Source organism: Mesoplodon densirostris, chromosome 8, assembly GCF_025265405.1.
Source record: "Mesoplodon densirostris isolate mMesDen1 chromosome 8, mMesDen1 primary haplotype, whole genome shotgun sequence".
Classification (NCBI taxonomy): Eukaryota; Metazoa; Chordata; class Mammalia; order Artiodactyla; family Ziphiidae; genus Mesoplodon; species Mesoplodon densirostris.
This window is the reverse complement of record NC_082668.1, coordinates 23,788,342-23,811,500: the sequence shown is the minus strand read 5'-3', so window position 1 is coordinate 23,811,500 and position 23,159 is coordinate 23,788,342. Positions and strand designations below refer to the sequence as shown.

The 23,159-nt window shown below is 34.6% G+C and overlaps 1 protein-coding gene across 1 annotated transcript in view; it reads left to right on the top strand.

The window, feature by feature from the left end:
• The window catches only part of SPAG16 (sperm associated antigen 16), an 887,252-nt gene that overhangs the window by 654,206 nt on the left and 209,887 nt on the right, over positions 1–23,159 (top strand). The gene's annotated exons all lie outside the window — the stretch shown is intronic.

Sequence of the window (23,159 nt, the reverse complement as noted above, 5' to 3'; positions counted from 1 at the left end):
TTGCTGATGATGAAGAGTGTAGCAACTGATATTAACAATCACACAATGATTTCACTTGATCATTTAAAGGGTTAAAATTACAATTACATCTCTCTCTTTAATGATAGCCTATGCTAAATAACGTATATCTGTTATTGATATAACTTACCTTTGCTGTTGTAATACATGTTTTAAACTTTTTTAAGTTTTGAGAGGTTTAAAAATCTTTGATATTTATTTGCAGTAGCTCAAATTTTAGTCAAAGAAATAAAGATAGAATATATATAAAGGAAATAATGATGTTCTATTTAAAAATAGTCCAAAAAGTATGAATATACTGGAAGCAATTCTGAAGCCATAAGGTAATTGTGTGTTTCATGGAACTGGTTTAATGATATTGACATCACATATCTAAAATTCAGAATACAGTGTTTGTCTTCTTAAAAAACTTGAAGCTGTGTTCCCATTGCAGATTGGTATATGAGCCACATATATGACTTCCTTAAAAATATGTTAGTAAAGTTCTTGACATTAAGACTTTTATGCTCTGCTAGAATTCAAACAGAAAGCACTGTCCAGAATAAAAGATCCCAACTATGAGAATTTAATTTTATAATGTAAAGGCCCATTAGTATTTCAATTTATACTTTTTGATATATAGAATATGCATTGACATCATAATTCTAAAGGAAATTTAACTTGGTCTTTACAAACATTTTCACATCCATAAATCCCTTTTTACTATCTTGAGGTAGCATCCAAGTACTCATGACCTTGGGTTTTGAATTCTGAAATTTCAAAACTTTTGGTTGTACTTTCTAATAATGGAAGTTAAAGGGTGTTTTGAAATGTTGTACAACTAATACAAGGTACATATTTTACTGTCATAATTGTTAAATATGTTGCCACTGCCTTTTAGTGTCCTCGTCATCCAGACCAAAATTTCTTTTCTATGCATTGTCAGGCAAACTTATTTTAAATATATGTCAGTTCCTATCATACTGTCATACAAGTCAATATCATCTTAAAGACCCTAGTACAACAAATCTATTTTTTTTCTCCATGACTGCTATATACTTGATGGTACACTAATATTAAGAAAACTGTCAGAATCAAGGCTGGAACAATGAGAAACATAAAAGATAAAGAGTATAAACCAGGGACCCTGTTAATGAAAACACTTCAGCAGTTTGAAGGAATATAATTTCAACCTGACCTTCCCATTCCTTTGACCATTTCTTCAAGGAACATACTATAATTAATTTTAATTCTATGTGTTTGAGAAATCAGTGTCTTTTTCTCATTGAATACTGAGAAATTTGTGCTTCTGTTGAGAAGTCTTCAGTGACTCGTCACTTTAAAAGTTTGAAATATATCAGCAGTTGAAGGAACTAGGTAGAGCAAATGAGGTCTATTGAGGGTCTGAACAAAGAGATGAAATCACAAAGTTAAATACCAGAAATTATGTTCATCTCAAGAGAGTAAAGAAAAGTGAAGTCAAGAGCAAAACAAAATCAAAATAAGGACAGGGACACATAGATCTCTTCTCATCTGCATTTCTTCAGGAAAAGATGATTTAAAAGAAAATTATAAAAAGATATCATGAAAATATTTGAACTATGAGGATAAAATCAAATCTAACTTAATAAGTTCAAAATACTTTTCATTTGGCATACTTTTATTTATTCCCAGTGGCAAGCCAATACAAGCTTTCCTCCTTGGGCCTGAGGAAAAGTCATTGATAATACACATGCAATATCATCACAATATCATATAATATATGTGGAAGTACTGACAGTATTCTGTCTGAGAAATTTAATATAAGAAATTTAGTATAAACTACTCCTATACATAGTTTTTAGATATTCTAAATAACATAGAAACAAAATTTTTCATCATATTTCATATCTCTGGATCAGCTTAATTGAAGAGCATCTTGAAATTATGAGGTGTGCTACTTAAAAACAGCTGTTTCCATATACAATGGCTTATCTTTATGAATAAGGGATTCCTTCACTGCAAATCCAACACGGTATACAAATAAATTTGAGTAGTCATTAAAGGCTGAAACTGTGGTCCATAACATTTGATTTCAAATTTTTATGTATATTAAATATTCCTCATTATTTATAAACCTCATAAATAATTTTTTATTTTAAATTTATAAAAGTAAATTATATGCTAGCGAAATGGTACTTTATCTGTTTTAAAATTGAGACTTCTCATACTGTATCATTTTTGAAATGTATCTTTGATAATATTTGAAAACCAGTGGTATAGTAAAAGAATATAGACTATAATTCAGGCCCTTAGATCTTCCCCACCTTTTAGGCTATAAACAAATTAATCATCCTGAACTAAGTTTCCTTATAAAAATAATGGAGGAGATAACTGTCTTACTATATTCTAATGTGTTTCAAAGGGTTAATTATATTCTGTAATGAGGAAATCCTAATACAGTCTTGTTTTCATGTAATATTCAAAATAATTTAAATAGTTAACTAGCAAGTAAAGCTACATATAATGTTATATATGCATATATAATTAAAATCAAAAGATTTAAAGATATGTGAATCACCATCTCGAGGTTAGCTTTTCTGTTGCTATAAGAAATCAGCTTGTTACACATTTAAAAGAGGAGTTGCATGCAGCATAGTATTATTTACATAATGTTTTATTTGCAAATACATTGCTTACAACAAGCACAGATTACTTGTGTTTGTAGATATATACATATATCAGTATATATTTATAACTTACATATTTGTAAAGGGATAAGTGTTCCTTTCTCATTAAACAGAGAACCTTCTGGTAATATAACGCTACACATTTTTACAAATATTCTCTATCTAAATATCTCCCACTTGGCATACTCAAATGCCATATGTTTTACCATTCAAAAATGTATTACTATTTCAGAAAATGTTAAATGGAACTGTGTAGTGAAAGTAATAAAAATGAACTGTGAGAATTTATACATACATTTTTCCACATTTCTCATTTTGTTGTGTTTATGTAGTTTAGCAATATTTTTCACTCCTTTGTAAAAGGTAATTCCAGTACACTTGCAAAAAAGTCACATCCTTAGAAAACGCAGGAGCTGAAGTTTGAGCCAGATGGGGACTTTCCAGTAGAAAACTTATCAGCCTCAGATCATTGAAATGAGCAAAGTTTGCCACCATTTGGCGGTAATCCTAAATATTTCTCACAAGGAGAACCACAATAGAAATACTAAAATAGAAGAAAAAATAATGACCCCATTATAAAATATGAAAATTACCAGACCCCTCTAAAACTGCACAAAAATAAGAAAAACCTCAAATCTTTTGTTGAAATTTGATTTATTAGCTTCTGTTAGTAAAGGCTGCAGTTCACTGTTTTGTATTTAAAAGGCAGATTGTGGTTAACTCCTTCTGTTGGAAGCAGTGTAATATAATGGAGGAAGCACTGACTTAGAAACCCCGGTTTTGAATTTTGTCTCCACTGCTAACTAACTGAATGATCTTGGTGAACTTTCCGAACATTTCTGAGCCTCAATTTCCTTGTATGTGAAATGTTAAAAACCTATCACGACTCCCACTTCCAGCCGAGATGGAGTAACAGGGACCTCCCACCTGAAACACATAAAAAAACAGACAAAATTTATGAAACGATGGTTTTCAGAAATTGAACATTGGGCAACGGAAGACAGTACTGAAGGGAAGTGGGGGTAAATAAGATGAGCTCTATGGCTGCCCATAATGCTGTCTGGAGAAAATTTCTAGGTCACATCTCAGGGATGGACAGAAACCTTGGGGAAACCCCACAGACTCCCAGAGTTGAGGAGATGGAGTGGGCAGTCCAGGGAGGCCAAGGCAGCTAGAGTTTGCAGGCAGAGTACAGGACAGGGGACAGCAACACAGAGAGAGAGCTCTGGAGATTTACAGAAGATCCCCTCCAGTCTTTAGCTGAGTGCAGATCAGTCCACGAAAGCCTAAAGCCACAGAAAAATCTGTCTGAAAAGTTAAAAAGAAAAATCCCCAAAGATCAGGGGAGGCTAGGAATAGTTTGTACTCCCACCAACCAGGTTGATAAATCTTGCAATTCAAAAGGATAGTAGATAGGACAGGGATTGGCTAACTACTGCCCATGGCCTGTATTTATATTTAATTTTAATGGTAACAACAACCACACCCATTAATTTACATACTATCTAAGGCTGCTTTCACATTACAACAGCAGAGTTGAGTATTCACAAGGGAAATGGCATGGCCTGTGAAGCCCTAAAACATTTACTGTCTGGCTCTTTACAGAAAAATTTGCCAAGGGAGAGGGCTCAGAAGGTCATTACCTCAGTAGTGAGGGAACATCAGTCCACACCTCTAGATCTAGTCCCTTCACTGTCTGAACCTTCTGAGTTGGCCCATGTAAAAACCTGTTTATTCTTTACTACAACTTAATGAGATTGTTACTGTTGTCTCCTTTTTACAGATGAGGAAACTAGGACACGAAGTTAACAACAAGCCTAATGACACCTGGCTGATCAAATGTGGAGTCAGAATTCAAAGCTGGGTAGTCTAATTCCAGAGACTAGAATTTAGACTTTATATTATTCTGCTTCTCGTTGTAATAATAGTATTCAGTTTCATATTGATAAGTGACATCTGTTAGGAGTTATAATTCATTTGCTATGAATATTGAAATAATCTAATTTATGACCACTTGGCAACGTTTGACTCAAACAAACACTATTTGTCTGGAAGAAAAACAGGAAAAGAAGATCTCCCTAGTATTATCTGCCAGGTTTTTGATGTGTCTTATAACAAGGGGGAACCCTAAATATGTTCCTAATGGGAGCTGGAACTCCAGCCCCACACCTCAAGGTAAATTCCTATCAGACTAATCTGGGTGGAATAGGTGACTGCCTGCAGGCACTTTTGCTATTTATTTAAGTCTTGGCCTGATTACAAACTGAAATAAGAAAGGAAGAAAGCAAGCTAACTTCTATTATCTCTAAGGCATAAGGCAGAGCTGAAGTAAGTTGCTCCTCCTAAGAGCAAGCCCATTCTAGTACATCAATTTCCTAGGAAAGAGAGTTACAAGGAGAGGGGATAAAATACAAGAGAGAAAAGGCCAGATGACTCTGCTCAATTATTTATAATCCCGTTATTTCATCCCCTGTTTGTATGCAAATCCATTTTGTTTTTGAATAGGATATGGTCCCCTCTGCTGCTGGAGAAAGGAACTGGAGGAACAGAAGGAAATCAGATTTTGTATCTCCCTTGGAGACCCAAGTGTGTCATTGAAACAGGAGGGAAGGGGGTAGGGCACGACCTTTGAAAGAATGACATAGCCTGAGGACATGACATAAACTGATTAGAACGAAATGGGTCCAAGATGGTGGATCAGTCGACTTCCACTAGACCTTGAGACTCAGTATATGCTCACTGAACACATCAGCAAGCTAAATGATACACCCATAGGTGCCATGACAGTTCCAAGACTGACCATAAGGATCAAAAAGTGGGCGGTGGCCCAGTTCCTAGAAAACCCCGCCCCTTCCTGAAATAGCTGGATACTCCTCCCACTCATTAGACTATGAAATTACGCACCCCTATAAAAACTGACAACTCCATACCCTGGTGCCTTTTTCACCTTCTGAAATGGCCCACACTCTGTGGAGTGCGTTTCTCTCTAAATAAATGCACTTCTTACCTATCACTTTGTCTTTCACTGAATTCTTTCTGCGATGAGACATCAAGAACCTGAGCTTCATTAAGTCCCGAAACCAGGTCTGTGATCTCAGTTGGAAGACTGAGTTTTGGCTGTGTTCGAGTCTAGGCCACATGGGTTCAAGTCCCAATCTGAGTTTTAACTGGGTTCAAGTCCCAGCATGTGGGTTCCAGTCCCAATCTGAGGTGCACGGTTTCATCATTAATACCTGCAATGAAGTATACTATGATCTAGGAACTGGGCTAGGTGCTTTTTCTTTTAATCATCACAGAACTATGAGTTTGGTTCATTTCTCCCACTTTAAAGAGTTTTGAGAGCTTTAATTACATAAATATATTAATAAATATACACATTTGTACAGTTCTATGAGAGCCTGAATTTAGCTCTAGGAAATTGTAAAGAAAAAACTCTGGAGATTCATAGGAACAGGTTTTACACTTTACCTGTAAAAAAGCTATTCTTTCTCTTTGGTTTTTGTCATGCTATTCATTGTTTTAGAAACATTTTTATTCACCTGACAGCAAGTATGGAAAATAGTATGCTAATGATAGTGGGGACACCATGAAAACTTCAATTAAAGGTGTATTGACTGAAGATATATTAATTCAGAAATAATATTTGTAATTGTACAAAGTGTTATGACCATAAACCTGTTCTGATTGGTCTATTTTCCATTCTAAATGGTTGGTGGTGATGCCATATTAGTTTTTAAGTATTTAGACTGTCATCCTAATAATAGATCACAAATTCTGAAAACTGGAATGCATTTGAATTACACAAATTATGAAAGTTTTATATAAATGAAAGTTACTGACTTTTTCAAAATATAGAATTTATACATGTAACTAAGTCTTATTCCTTTCAGATATTATGTTTGAAAGGGTGTGTACTTAATCTAATGAAAACATCATTATACAAACTATGAAGCTCTACTTTTGCAATGATTTCATATCTCCAATACTCACAAATGTATTATCTGAGTCTGGACTGAATTCGTAGAAACATCTAGAAATAATTCACATCCTATGTGTCAGAAAAGGACATTTGAGTTAAGCATAAGGCAAGGCTCTAAAGAATAAAGATTGTTGTTCATCTATGATTTGTAACATGAAATTGAGCAGGAAACTTAATCTCTGTTGACCTCAACTTGATCTTCTCAAAAATGAGAGATTTGGATTAAGTGACTTCATCAATTAGGTTTCCAACCTAAGTTTTACACAACTGAGTATTGCATTTTCCCACTGTTCGTTAGAGCATGGTATCCTGAGATAAAAATAATATTATAAAATGAAACTTAAATGCTTTTGTATACTATTTAACACTTAAAAATATCAAATTGTAAGTAAAACATTCTACTTTTCCTTGATCTAAAATGGAAATACAATTTGATATAAAAATCAAGATTATTTAAAAATTGAGCCTCAAATTTAAACTACAGCTGTATTGCTCAGCAATACAAAACTTTTATTCTTGCCAACCTAGCAACACATTCAGTCTCTGTAGGAACAGATATTTTGGCCAAAACAAAAATGCATAAGTTTCAACATTTTAATAAATTTAATAAATTTAATAAATAAATAATGACTCAAATTCTTCATAGAAGACTTTATGAGATAGTAAAAATCTGACCCATTCTGGTTTAATCAGAGCAGGAAATAACTTATTAATCTTACAAATTAGAGCATTATACAGGTACAATCAGCTATTGCAGCTACAAATGCCTGGATGAAACAAAGAAGTCACACTTGTGTTGTTAGATCCTCAATTTTGTGTAATATTTTTAAAACAAGTATGGTTCTACTTGTTGCTTAATTCTCTGTTGTAGTTGTACTGTGTAGAAATATAATTGTAACATTATAGGCATAGATGATCAAAAAGTACTTGGAAATGTTTTCCTATGTACGTAAGATATCTCCTTGGAAGTTCATTACAAAGCTTATGTGCCCAATTATAAATAAACAATTTAAATCCAGCTCATGTCCAAAAAATGAGGAATTCTAAATTACTGTCATCACATTTAATGAAGATTAATTTTGTAGTAGTCATGTAAGAAATAGTTTTCAAATGTATTTATATTAGTTATATGCATATAACAATTAATGTGATAGTTTCTTGTCAACACACTTAAGAAATTCAAAAAGATTTTTATCTATGTAACAAGTATGAGAAATTAGTTTCATGACTAGCTATATCTTAATATCATCTAGGCAATAAGATATTCCAATTCATATAATTAACTATGACTGTATGTTTACAGATATAATAAAAATTACATATACATGCTAGCATAGGTCATTATGAAATATGACCTATTTTCTCATGCATATATTAATCAAGAAAAATGCATTTTATATAAAGAATTAAAGCACAATCAGACCTTTGAATTTTTCTAAGGGGTTCACAGTTATGGTATTAAGGGGAATGTACTATTTTAATCTAATAGCATATAATAATTATTAGATTTAAAAATAATAAAGTTGAAATTTGTAGTCTACACACACTTCATGGCCCAAAATCAAGTAGCCCAAGAATTCGTCGTCTTTTTAATAGATTACATTTGCAAAATTGAATAGGTAATCATCTTTAATCTGTCAGCTGATACTTCTTAATAGGATAATCCTTTAAGAGCAGTTGCAGTTCAACAGACGTGCAAATCAACCCAGAGCAAATAGCACACTGCTCTTGGAGATGGAGACTGCACAGTTCACACTTGAGATAACGCTCAGTTATATTTATCTAAAATTTAATTTCAAATGATATTCACAGATGATTTATTCAAATCTAATTGATGTCAGAAGTATCTTTTCTCACTTGTAATATAATAGGAGTGAAAATAAAAATTATTTAAAATCATCTTCATGCAACATCCCCTACTATGCACTCTACCAGCAAAAGGAAAAAAAAAATTGAAAAGAAGAAATAGTATAGTATTGGTATTATGAAAATCAACACTCTCTAAATGTTTTGAAATAATGAGTTTGATAAATGGAATAATAGATATGCATTTGGAATAGTATATATGCATTTCACATCGTGCCTTCTAGCCAAGAATTATATTATTCTCTCTCTTGTATTTTTGTTTGTCTAATGGTGGAAATGATGTTAATTCAGTTGACAAATATTTAGTGTAAGCCTATTATCTGCCAGGTACTGTTCTAAATTCTGGGATTCAGCTATGAAGAGACCAGTAAGATTCTATTTACAAAGTAAATTGAAGCAATAGCCATGAATGTGCAAGTAATAAACTGGGAGTGTTGAAAACTATAAGTTAAACCTTTCCACGTATAATATGCTATAAGTGTCATCAGAGTGTGATTTGTAAAGAATATCCAGTAGCTGTATATGGAGCTGGAGAAAAAAGATGGGCACTTCTATAATGTTAACTACAACATTACCGATTTCTCTTCTCATGGACTCAGTTTAATTTTAATTTTTGACCTTCTGTTATCCTTTCACTATGCCTTTCATAATGTTTGATTTGTTCCTTCGTCCATGTGGCATTAGGAACCACTTATCCTTATCAAAATTTAGTTGTAATGATGGATGTTTCTGCTGCTTCTGTTTCAGCTTCTTTTTCTCCTTCTTCTACTTGTTTCCTCCTCCCCCTTCCTCCATAGGTCCCTTCGCTTCATTCATCTTATCTCTCCTTTCTTTTCTTCTTCCTCAAATACAAAGAGCTGAGTTAACCATAATTCTCAATACATAATAGACAATCATCATTCGATTTTATTACTTTTCACCTTTCATGTTCCATCCCTAATCTCATTCCCTCCTACACTCCATGGAAGTTTTTAAATATCTTTGATATGTTTCCTTAGTTTACAAGTATCTTTGAAGAATATATAGAGTTACTTTATATACATATGTACCTAAGATTTTTAAAAACTTATTTTGTCATACATTTCATTGTTTCTTGCTTTTTCATTCTATACTATGTTCTTAAGTTTTATCCATATTAATATATTTCTGTCAGGTTTATAACTTCAATCTACTGGATAGCATTCCATTTTTATTCATTTTATCATTTTATTTGTCTATTATACTAGTGTAGGGCACCTAAATTCCCTATCAGCCCCTGCTACTTCAAAGTATTCTGTGTTAAACATCCTCATACATATCTCTGTATTGGGCATCTGTGAGAGTTTCTCTGGGGTACATACCCGGGGGGGGGGGGCTTGCTATGCCATAGAATGTATGTTATTTAATTTAATTAAGCATTTTCATATTGTTCTTCAGAATCACTATAACTAGTTTACAGTCCTTCAAGGAATCGCATTTTCAACATTTGGTAGTGCTGTGGACTGAATTGTATCCCCCCCCAAATCCATATGTTGAAACCCTAACTTCCAATGTGACTGTATTTGGAGAAAGGGCTTTTAGGAAGTAATTAAATTTAGATGAGGTCATAAGGGTGGGGCCCTGATCCAATAGAATGAATAGTCATTTAAGAAGAGACATGTGCACGCATGAGGAAAGATTATGAAGGCTCACAGCTAGAAAGCCACAGTCTGCAAGCCAGGAAGAGAGCCTTCACCAGAACCTGACCATGCTGGCACCCTGCTCTGGGACTTCTAGCCTCCAGAACTGTGAGAAATAAATTTCTGCTTTTGAAGCCACCTGGTCTATGGAATTTTGTTATGGCAGCCTGAGTAGACTAATACAGATAATATTTAATTTTATAATTCTGCCAGTACAGTGGGCACTATATGCATTGTATTTCCCTACTTACTAGTAATGTTGAACATCTTTTTACATACTTGTCAGTCTTTCAGGCTTCCTCATCTGTGAACTAATTGCCTTTGCCCATTTTTTTTAATTGGATTTCCTTCCTCTTGGGACTTACAGATTTGCAATAATTATCTGAGTATTAATCTATTGTTAATTTTGAATGTATATTTATCCCAAAGAGAAAAATATTTACTGATCTCATCTATGGTGTCTTTTACTAAATTGAAATCATTAAATGTCATAGAATCGAAACTATTTTATTTTTTTCTTAGTACTTTTTTCCTTTGGGGGCATTGCTTGAGAATTTTATCATTATTAGGTCACAAAAGCATTTTCCTGCATCTTCCTTTTTTAACTTTGTGTTGTTACCTTTCACATTTTAGGACTTTGATTCAAAGTGCAAGGTGTTGCTATCAGTTAGCATTTCTTCCAATAACAAACCAACCCAGAATCTTCCTGATTTATTGGAACATTTGTTTCTTGTTTTCTTATGAGATAGCTTCAGGTTGGCTCAGGCCTGATGTACTTTGCTGTGCTCCCACTGAACTCCATGTGTCTTCTCATTCTGAACCCCAGGGCCTGTGTGTGGGACATGTTAACCTCCTACAGTAAGCATAGATGGAAAGAAAAAGAAACACAGCAATCATATTTATATCTTCTTTTGAATGTGACAAATACTGTCTGCTTAATATCCCATTGTCCAAAACATGTTCACAACAAGTTATAAGCAAGTCCAAAGCCACTTAGATGGAGGCATATACTATTATCACAGATTACAGGGACATGTCTTGGATAATGCCTAGGGATTTTTAACCTTATTACAGGAAAGAAATGCAAAGTTGGGAACAATAATTCAATGACTATAGTGGGAGATCCAACTTTATTTTCCTATCTATTGAGACATTTTTCCTGACACCATCAACTATACAGTTAAATCTGAGATGTCACTTCTATAATATATCAACCTCATATAGAGAAACAGTCTTTTCTGAATTCTTTTTTCTAATCTTTTGGTAACATTGTCTTTTTCTGAGTTGGTACAATTCTGTTTTTATTACTGGATGTTCCAGTATAACTTAATATATGAATGTGAAGCCACTCTTTTCTCTTCTTTTCCAAAAGTATCTATTGGGATTCTTATCTCCTGGGATTTTTAGAGTTACCCTTTTAAAAATTTTAAATTGTATTATGTCAGAGAACATGGCCTGTATTAAGTTGATATCCTGTGGCCTCTAATATAGACAATTTGTTCAGTGTTCTTTGTGTAATCAAAAAGAATGCATATGTATACACACCTTATTAGGTCAAACATTTTTCTGGAATTTAGTTTGAGCTTATTTACTGGATATTCAAATAATTTATAACATTTATTTTGACTGCTTGAGCTCTCAGTTTCTAACATGGATATAGTAAAAATCCTTAACCACAAGTATTAATTAATTTATCCTTATAATTCTATCAGTTTTGCTGCATATATCTTGAGACCATGTTTTAGATACATATATCCATAATCATGATACCTACTTGATATTTTCTCCCTTTTATCAGTCTGTAACATCATCCTCATGGTGATTTTGCCTTAAGTTCTATTTGGTCTTGCATTAAAAATTGGTACCCTGTTTTCTTTGGAGTTGTATTTTCCTGATAATCTTTCTTTCCATACCTTTACTTTTCACATTTTTGTGGGAATTTCATATGTTTTTTTAATTTTTTGCTTTTTTCTTCAATCTAATATTTCTATCTTTGGAATGATGAATTTGCTTTACTTATAATAATTATTATTTTTCTACATTAATATGTGTGCATAGAAAAATGTCTGTATTAGTCAGGATTCTCCAGAAAAACAGAACCAATAGGATGTGTGTTTGTATGTGTGTGTATACAGCTTGAGTCCAAATGTAGTATGAAGGCAAAAATTGCTTTATTCTCAGGGACGTCAGTCTATGTTTCTTAGGACCTTCAACTGATTGGATGAGGCCCACCCACATTATGAAGGGTAATCTGCTTTACTCAAAGTCTACTGACTTAAATACTAATCATACAAAAATACTTTCACAGCAACATTTATACTGGTGTTTGATCAAAACAGGGTACCATGGCTACCATGGCCTAGTCAAGTTGACACATAAAATTAACTACAACAATTCTTTTCTGATACCCTCTGTCTCTTGTCTTTCTTTTGATGATATTAATTATTTCAGGAAACACTTATTTTGCCCTATTCTAGATGCTAAGTATAGAGCAGTGTGTATATATATACATAATTTTATTCTTATGGAACTTACATTCTACTTAGGGGAGAAGGATCAGAGGAAAGTAGATGATAAACAACTAATAGAATCAACATTAACAAGTGGTGATAAGTGCTATTAAAAAAAATAAACCAGAATGGAGTGTAGTGAGGTGGAATATTACTTTATAGAGAATGTTCAGAGATAATGTCTCTATGAAGTGATAAATGAGAGCAGAGACTTGAAGGAAGTGAGGAAATAGATCAAGTGGTTATCAGAGGGAAGAGTGTTCTTGGCAGTGAGAACAGCAGTACAAAGTCTCTACGCTGGAACTGTATTTATGTGTTTGAGGTTAGATGAGGAGAATTATGAGGGGTGATTCAAAATGTTATCCAAAGACCAGATCATGGATGGTGTTTGAGGCTATGGTCCCAACTCTGGTCTTTATTTCTAAGAAGGATTATTGTGATAACTTATGTTAATTTTTAAAATGCATGCATATTCAGTGGGGTATGGGTATATTAGTCTTTCTGAAAAAGAATAACACATGAAACTTAAAAGAGAGCCAATATGTTTGATCAAGTCAAAGAACAGTGAGTAAATTGGTTTGCTATTATTTATGGGTGATCAAATCACAGCAAAAATTGTTATCCTTATTTATGTATAAAGACATGGTAAGACTTAAGTTCCTGACTCAACTGTATGAAATATAGAAATCTAAATTCATCAGACACTGCTAATAGACATCAATTGATATCATAATAATGAACAATTTCAGGAACTATAGTTACCTTTGCAACACTTTCTTCTTCTTTAAGAAGCTGATAAGATATTTATGTATATGAATATTGCTGAATGTTCTGTTGAGTAGGAAGTCGTTTATGGATTTGCTACTCTCCTCTCTCATATCAATAGATAATTCGCTACTCATTACCACTATGGAAACTTATACAGAGACATGTTGACAGTGATAACATTTAGCGGTGCTTAACTTTTACTATTGTCAACCTGACAGCCATGTTAAAATTAAATTAGTTTGATTTGTTTTTAAGAATTTCCTTGAAGATATTTGCCTATATATAAGCTTACATGAGGAAAGTGTTTCCATTTAAAAAAATATGTATCAGTGAGAATTTGGGAGTATTTTGCTATACATTCTGTAATGGTGAAGCAATGGAAAAAGAGTGTTTAGAGACCTCATCTCAACATGGGAGGCCTGGAGTAATAATATCCTGTATCTGTATAATGTTTTATCGATTTTAATGTCATTCATTTCACCAGCATACTTCTATCACTTAGTCCAGTGGGGTTTTCATTATCAAAAAGACTTCTCTTTTAACATGTTTTGTACTGTTTTTTTTTTTTTTTTTTTTGCGGTATGCGGGCCTCTCACTGTTGTGGCCTCCCCCGTTGCGGAGCACAGGCTCCGGACGTGCAGGCTCCGGACGCGCAGGCTCAGCGGCCACGGCTCACGGGCCCAGCCGCTCCGCGGCACATGGGATCCCCCCAGACCGGGGCACGAACCCGTATCCCCTGCATCGGCAGGCGGACTCCCAACCACTTGCGCCACCAGGGAGGCCCCTGTACTGGTTTTTATTGTGTGCTTGTTTGCCGTAGCTGACATCCAGTTTATTTTGAGACAGTTGAACTAGGTTTTATTTCCAGGTTTGTTACCTCCATTCTTCTGCCTAGATTCAAAGTATCCTGTAACTTTTCTCTGTTTTCTTTTCCTCCTGCAATTGTAGTCCCAATTAAACATTGCTACTTGTAAGAAAGCTTTAACCCAGGTCTGGAGCTTGGGACAGCCAAGTGATCATAATCAATGATGAATATTGTGTTGACAGTAGTACTTAATATCCCTATCATATCTCAGTCAATCAGATTAAAATATTGCCCTACTATTTTGAGTAATACAGGTAAAATTTGTGTTAACAAAGCCATATTTGCTATAATTCAAAGTCAGTTGGCATTCTCATGTGATGAAATTATTAGAGATCCTCATTTTAAGTGTTGAATGATAAAATAAAGAGAGCATTATTCATTCTGATTATAAATAATCCTCAGAAGTAATTCAAAAGGGCATCTGTGAATACCAGTCATGAAAAGATAATAACTGAAGACAATTTGAAAATAAGTTAAATATGTAAGCATAAGACTTGTTCAAAAATCTCATACAATGGAATACCAAGTAACAATTAAAGTGTCATTAATGTAGTACTAAGATAGTATTTCATAATACATAGTGAAGATAAAGGTAGTAACAAAATAGAGTATAGGATATAATTTCACAATGAGTAGATAGATAGATAGACAGATAGATAGATAGATAAATAGATAGATAGGCAGATAAACAGAGAGATGGATGTTATACTGCTCATTCTCCACTGGCTCTGTCCCTCCACTCATCCATTCTATCTCTTCGCTGCCCTCCTCTATTCCCTGAGAAAGATGCTTGCCCATTGACTTATGTTTGGGATTGACCAATGAGTGGCATTGACAGGAGAGGAGAGAGCAGGAAGAGAGTTTGGAACATTTATCCCTTCTGCTCCCACCTTGGATGCATTTGTATTGATGGCTGCATTGCTTGACAGCTATAGCTCCTGTCAGGCAGCCCCACTTCTAAGGCTCCAGTTCTTAGCCAGGTTCCACTTAGGTCATTTCCACTCTTTGCCCCTTCAAGTCTAGGGTAGGTAACAACTTCCCACTGCTCCTAGTTTATGTATTTTTTTTCTTAAATTTTCCTCTATTTTTTCCCCTCTGTAAATGGTCCCTTCTTTAATAAGCCTCTTTAAAATTTCTATCTGAGCATGTGCTCCTTGTTTCCTGTCAAGACCCTAACTGATACAGATGCACATAAAGAGCCTGGCATTATAGCCACCAAAATGTGTACAGGAATTCTCTGTGAGGTGTTTTCCCTATGTTCTATGTAAATTTCTTAAAGTAAATATGTCATAATTGTTTAATACAAAAAAGGAAAAAGAATCTGTACATGAAAGAAATAAGAAATAACATGCAAATAAATTACCCTGATATGAAACAGTGAAGAGCTGGTATCTTTTTAACTTCTTATTGTTGTTGGCCAGATTAATCCTAATGATCTTTCCTACCCATCTCCTCCTAACATGAGACAGCAAGAAAAGAGGGAAAGGGCAAATAAATATGGTTCATCTGAAGCCAAGAAAAAGGTGACACATATCTATGAGAGGTTAACACTTAAACCTTCTAGTTTTCACTTTTGCATGGAGGAAAGAGACCTAGAATATTCCTAGCCCCTCTCTACTCCATCTCTGACCCTCCCTCCCCTCTCCCTCTGTGAAAGGGGTGTCTTGCTTAACTGAAGAGCTCAGAAGGAACTGACCAAGTCCCACTGAATAGTTTCTCTAGTGGTCCTCTCCTTGGGAAAGTCTGTCCTCTGATCACGCAGTTTCTTTCATCCATTTCTGCCAGCAGACTACTCCAATAGCAGAAGCCAGAGTTTTTACAACTGCCAATAATTGGCTGGGCAGAGTTAATTATTTATGGAAAATATTAGGACACTGCTGAGGCTGCATATTCATGTCGTATTTTAAAATTCACCCTTATCACATTGAAGGTGATATTTTTATCTCCATCCCTATAATTCCTGTGTCTATTCCTCAGGTGGTTCCAAACTGGAGTAGATAGGAAAGAGTATTTTACTGCTGTTCAGACCACAATAATATTTAGAGTCCTTTTTTATGCCCACAGGATGCATTATTTTTTAACATGTATATTTTTGGTTATTCTAAATGTTTTATGTGATTATTACTGACATATTCAAAAAAGCAATATGAAAAATATATAAAAGAAAAATAAATCATATAAATCAGAGTTTAAAAATTTTATATTTCTCATGAAATTCCATGTAAAATTACTATATATAATTATATGTATAATGTAGAATTACTATATATTATTAAACATAGTAAAAATACTATATATGTGTATATATAGCATTTTACACTATATTTCTATCCTAATGATCTACCATATCCAACCTTATGTCCTACAGTGTTCTAATAATACAGTTATTTTACAGTTTATATTGGGCCTTTTTTCATTCTAATTGCATACAGAGGCAGTAGAGAAGTTAAGAACAACAGCCTCCAGAGTGACAGAGATGCAATGATTGTTTTTAAATCCAGATTCTACCACGTATTAGTTCTCTAACCTTGAGCATGTTCCTTAATCTTTCTATGCCTAAATTTCCTCCTCTGTAAAATGAGGATAACAAAACACAGTACCTGTTATTTTTTTGTGAGCATTGATGAGATAATCCATATAAACATGGTAAAAAGGCTTAAGTCTCTGTCCTCCCATATTTACATTCCAGTGGGAGAAGCACAAAATTAACTCTTTGTCTCTCTCTCTCTCTCTCTCTCTCTCTCTCTCACACACACACACACACACACACACACAGGCATGCATAAATGGTATAAGGAAAATAAAGCTGTGGTAAGTGTATAGAATGAAAGGGTGGGGTGTTGCTATTTCAGATAAAATTTTCAGAAAAGATCTCTGAGAAAGGGCAGCCTGCATGAAGTGAGGATGTAAGTCATGCACAGGTCTTGGGAAAGAACATTCTAGGAAGAGGACTCCAAGTAGACAGACCTTGAGTTAGAATAATGTTGAGAAGATCCACATTAACTAGAGCAAAATGAATAAGGAAAATGAATAAGAGATTGGCATGAGATGACTTAGGAGAGATAAGCAAGAGTTAGACCATGAAGGGTCTCATAGGCCATGGTACAGAGATTGAATATTAGTTGACTATAACGTGAATACAGTGGACAGTTTTTAGCAGTGAGGTAATGAAATTTGATCTACATTAGAAGAAGCCAACAATAAACAAGTTGACAACCATGTAGACAAACACACTCTATTCAGGGCAAGGATATATTAGTAGACTATATACTCCCCTCCATTGATTTTCCTTTCAATTGACTTGTCAGTTCTACACTATACTGATTGTTTTTTTATAATATATTTTATTGTTAGATAAATTGAGTACCATTTAATTAATATCATTTTTCAAGACTTCTTAATTATGCAGGTTCATTGATTAATGTATTAGTTAAGATGCTTTTGGCTATAAGTATCAAAAACCCCAACTGGAACGGACAAGAAGTAATTTTGTTATGTCACATAAAAGAAAGTCCACAGGTGGGGCAGATTTCAGATTTGGTTGATGCGGCAAGTCTAAAATATTTTCATGGAGTCAGTTTCTTTCTTCGTCTTGGTTCTGTCATCCTGATGTTGGCCGCAAGGTGGCTCTTATACCTCCACAGATCATACTGTAACAAGAACACATCCAGGGGAAGTGGTGAGACTGTCTCTTCCTCTGGCTTTCAGAAGGGAGGGAACTGTTTCTTAAATTCCCCAGGTAGACTTCCCTCATGTCTTTTGGACCAGGATGGGGATATATGCCCATCTCAGAGCGAGGACCTAGAAAGGGGAATCGTTACTTTTATACCAGGCAGTGGTGTCAGCTTCCCCTGGGGCACACAGCTGTGTGTGTGTGTGTGTGCGTGTGTGTGTGTGTGTGTGTGTGTTTGGGGAGAGAGGAAGAAAGGGAGGGACGGAAGGCAAGGAGAAAGGAAAGGAGCTAGGCAGTAGGGAAACATCGCTAACCACTAGAGCGACATAAAAGTAACTCAGCAGGCAGAGAGTATACACTCCTGGAATTGTTTGGGGGGAAGCTGTAGGAACATTACTTTGAAAAGGAAGGAGAAAACTAAAGCTTTAGAAAGGATTTTAAGTAATGCAGTGACTGGAGAACTTTATTACCAGGACAGCCCACAGAAGGAAATTGATTTTATATTCTAACCCTAAGACACGATCTTAAGCATACATATATATAATGTATATTATATATTTACATATAAATATGTATAGATATAAATAGATATTTTCTGTGTTATATCATTTTTAATGCTGCACTGCATTACTTTCATGACCCACTTATTGGTTTCAAGCTGAAATTTGGAAAATCCTGGTCTAGTCGATCTCTCAAGCCAGTGTCTAAAACACCTCAAAATGCATAATAGTCTTCCTCATGGTGGTAATTCTTTGTTTCAAATTTATATAATGAGTGGTAGCTTGATTCGCCTCTTTATTTATTATATACTCTGTATGGCTTGCGCAGGAGTTGGTCTGAGGAAAGGTACGCTGGGTGACATTGCCTGAGAACAAAGGGAATCACCCCCCACCACCACCACCAGTCCCTTTGAATTCTCGGTACCTACAAATCTCTAAAGGATATGTTGCTACTAGTGGGAAATCAAAACAGTGGGAAACTGTGACAACGCAGCCTGAGCAAGTGTCGTTACCCCAAATGCAGCTTACTTCACCAGAGCAATTTTGCCTTTGAGACATGAAAATTAAACATTTCATGTCATTTTTAAAATTAAATAATCATGGTTTTGTAAGGTGTGTTCCCATTTCTCCTATTGGTGGTTTCTAGAAACACCTATCTTTTTGTAGGTTAGAACACTGAGTAAATTCTCATGTGAAATAAGATGCTCAGAAAAGAGCTAACTATATCATGTAATTCATAATTTGATAATTCTTAGGTATTTATGACTATATTGTAAAAGTTATTATTTCCTGGACTATAATAGTATCTGAGATATAAATCAATCTATTTATTTGATGCTGACCAATATGGTTTAATTTTGTGCCTTAAAGAGGCACATTTTGTATTAAGAAAGATTCAGGTTCATAATTTGACTCTTTTATTCTAAGGAAGTAAATTAGGTTTCAAAATGTTGAGCTTAGAAGTGAGTTGGTGAATGTTTATCTTAATGTTCTTTTGAGCATTTCTGTCCAAAAAACGAGGCAGTATTTTGCATTTTGGTCATTTTTCTTTTGCTGAGATAATGAGGGTGGGACTCTACAACTACAGGCAATTGCTTTGAGCTCTAAGCACTTTGAAGAGATTAGCCCCATTGGTATTCTCTTCATTTTGGGGAGAGAAATGCTGCTTTCCTCTGAGGATAGGAAGATGGACAGCTATTGAATAGAAACTGCTTTTGTCTAGCCGATAGTATGGTATTAAATATTCTCTTCTCAAAGACATATATTCAACATGAGAAAGTTCTCTAAGATGACTGGGAGCCTCATTACACTGACGTGTTAATTTTGTCTGAACCTGCAAAGTTTTTTTTTTTTTTTGGTATGATTTGCCTAGAATATATCCTTAAAGGGGTTCGAGCCTGGATGGTATTGTTGCTATTAAGCTAGCCAACTTGGTAATGAACAAGTTAATTATCCTGGGGATAAAAGGGGGAAAATGGCATGATTTCTGCCAGCAATACAATGAAAAAGGTACAAATGAACTAAATGGAGATCTGCCTACCCAGTAGGACTTATCTGGACAATGACTTGTCTCTCCTGTGGGAGTTTAATCAAAGATATCTCTCTTTGATTTAAAAATGTCACACTTTGCTAGAAGTCAGATGAAACCATATAAATTATGTTATTGTTGTTTCATAGAGGTTCAATTAGCAAAAATCTCAATTCGAATGACTTTTCTGTATTAAAAAGTGTCTCCTGTGGGAGATATATATATATATATATATATATATATATATATATATATATATATATATATATATATATATATACACACACACATACACACACACATACATGTGTATATATATATGCATTTATATATGTATATGTGTGTGTGTGTGTGTGTGTGTGTGTGTGTGTGTATTTTTAACTTTGGTGCTGCAGTTCTCTCCAGTGTCTGGCTTAAATACAAGAGCTTCATCTACTGATTAGTTTGCTCCTGCAGACAATCAGATACTGAAACCTTTTGAAAGTCATCATATCCTTCCCTTTCTGAAAGCATCCTTCAAGTTCAGCAGCTTAGCAAGTTTTTGCTGTCTTTGTGCTTCTTGCTGTGTTGTAGATACATAAAAAGGAATATTACTTTCATTTGGAGAAGGTAATAAAAACCTGTGTTTAGGAAACAAGGTTATCATCAAATAAGCCTTTTATTTATGCTATTCAGACTGTCTATCTTCAGGATATCACAAGTATTGATCAATTAAAGGTCAACTGGATGTGTGAAAGAGAAGTGGCATTCTATAAGCTCATGATTATATCCTGTGGTTTGTAAAAGTAAATGTGATTATGTGACATGTTTCTGTACCCTCTTTGGTCATATTGTCTGTGCACTTGAGATAATCTACCTGTGCAAACTCTAAGAACTAGTTTACTGGGAAAGGACCTCTGATATAATTTTATTCATTTCTTCAGAGTTTTAGAAATTAAAAACTCTTACCACCTCCATCCCTAGAATTTCATAATTATAGTCCCAATATCATCATCAAAGATCCTGGGCAGGCTCCCACATGGCACTGGGATGGAGAAATAGGGATGGATATTGGATTTCCTGAAAGATTTCTAGGGTCAAAAAATTGCTCCTCTGCCTTTATCTCCAGGAGCACCTCACAGGATCCCAATATTTTGTGACACCTTAGCCCTTGAAACTACAGTCAATGAGATTTTTCCAAGACTAATACAGCTTTCAAGGTAATGAGGTGAGGTAAAAAAAAAAAAAAATTCTAATTTACAGGTATGGTCACTTTTACTTGGGGCTACCACTTTATTTATGTTGGACCTTAATTATGAGAGTAAAAACTTGAAAGAACAATGTTTGGTTCCTTTACATTGAGATAAGTTGTTTAAGGTGCTCAGAATGTCAAAGCTCTCCTTTTTCAGTGTACTTTTCTCTAATTTACAAACTGTATTTTGTTTTTTGTTGCGTTTTGCTAAGTTATTTGCATTTTCCTTGTACAGATACTAGCATTTCAATAAGCATTTGTTGAATTGATAACTACACAGAAAACATTTAATGAGAGCCTTTGACCCTCATCATTATCAGTGCTTTTTCATGAGCTTTTCAGGTAATTTCTGAAAAGCACCCGTTAAACTCTTTCAAAGTTTACATTTGAGCATATTTTCAGCAACTTTGCTCTACTATTAAAGAAGAACTTTGGCTCCTTGCACTAAGAAAGTGTACTGGCAAATTAAATCTACTCCTACGTTGTAAAAAGATTTTTATTATGTTTCATAGATTCAGTGGTTTCATAAATTGCTAGTTGAAGAAGCATGTTTAAAGATATTGATTTACAACTGATACCAGTGTATGAAGTGTTACTGAAATTCTTTAAGAACAATAAATAAATAAATAGAATATATTTAAGTAAAAAATTATTAATGTTGAAAAAGATCATTTAATGTTACCTGCAGGTATTTGTTAGTATAATGATAAGTGATGAAAAATATCAATCCAAAAATCAATGGCTTAACCCAAAAATGTTGACTTCTCACTTGCGTGGATCCAATGTGAGGGGGTCTCTGCTCCATGCAGCCGTGGCACAGGCTGGCAAAGGCTCTTGCATTTTTACCACGCAGTTTCCAAGGTCACTCTGGGTATCAATATCTAACCAATACACAAGAGAAGGGAGGGAAGAAAAGAAGTCTGCTCCTTAGTCACCTTTGCAGAGATGTAAAAGAAATATTTTCTACCACCAAGAACAAAGGGCCAAAATCATTATTCACTTCATTCAGTTGGCGAGAACTAGTCTAATGGCCCTGCCTAGATTCAATGGGAACTGAAAACTGTATTGTCTGACGTAGCGACCATTTTCTAACAACTCTACTCTGTGGAAGGGAGTCTGTATCTTTGGTGGGGAACCAACAGTATCTACCATACTGTATTGGTTACTATTCTTGGGTTGTAATTAAAAGCTTATTCTACTAATTTAGCTAAGAAAGGAGTGGATTAGAAGAGCATGATGCAGTTTGCAGAATCCAAAAGAAAGAAAGGTTAAAGTTAACAGCCAAGCCTCAGAAAATCCTGGCATCAGAGAAGCTGCAAAGAAAATAGGAATTAGATTAATGAACATGGTCTTCAGAGTACTGTCAGTAAGATATGATGGCTCCAGCCACTTTCAGCCCAGGTGTTAATCCAGTCAAGATTCAGGAAGAATGTTTGAGGGAAAGAACATCTGATTAGCTGGTCACTTTCCCTCCCCTTGACTAGTGGAGAGTTGGGTATCTGGATTAACAGTCTCCCAAGATTGTATTCACTGGGGAACAGGAAGATCCCCCAAGCCAAGACAACATATGGTTACTGTCAGAGGAAGAGGTGATAGAGGATAGGCAGATCAAACCATATATATGCTCTTTAAAACTCAGAAATTCCAGACTATTTATGTTTGATAAATTCAAAGGAAAGAAACAGTTTCTGATCCAAGTAACTAAGAGAAATAAATAATAAATCAATTTGCAAAGTCTAATAAAGGATTTCATTATCTATTGGTTACAAAATCCTTCTCCTTTTTTGTAGTAATTTGATGATCTTAGAAAAACTTGTGAATCTCTCTGAAGCTAGGTTTCTTTTTCTATAAAATTGCAGATGAGGACATTTTTTGTCATGTGAGGCAGTGGTGGTTGGGTGTGGGGATTCTTGGG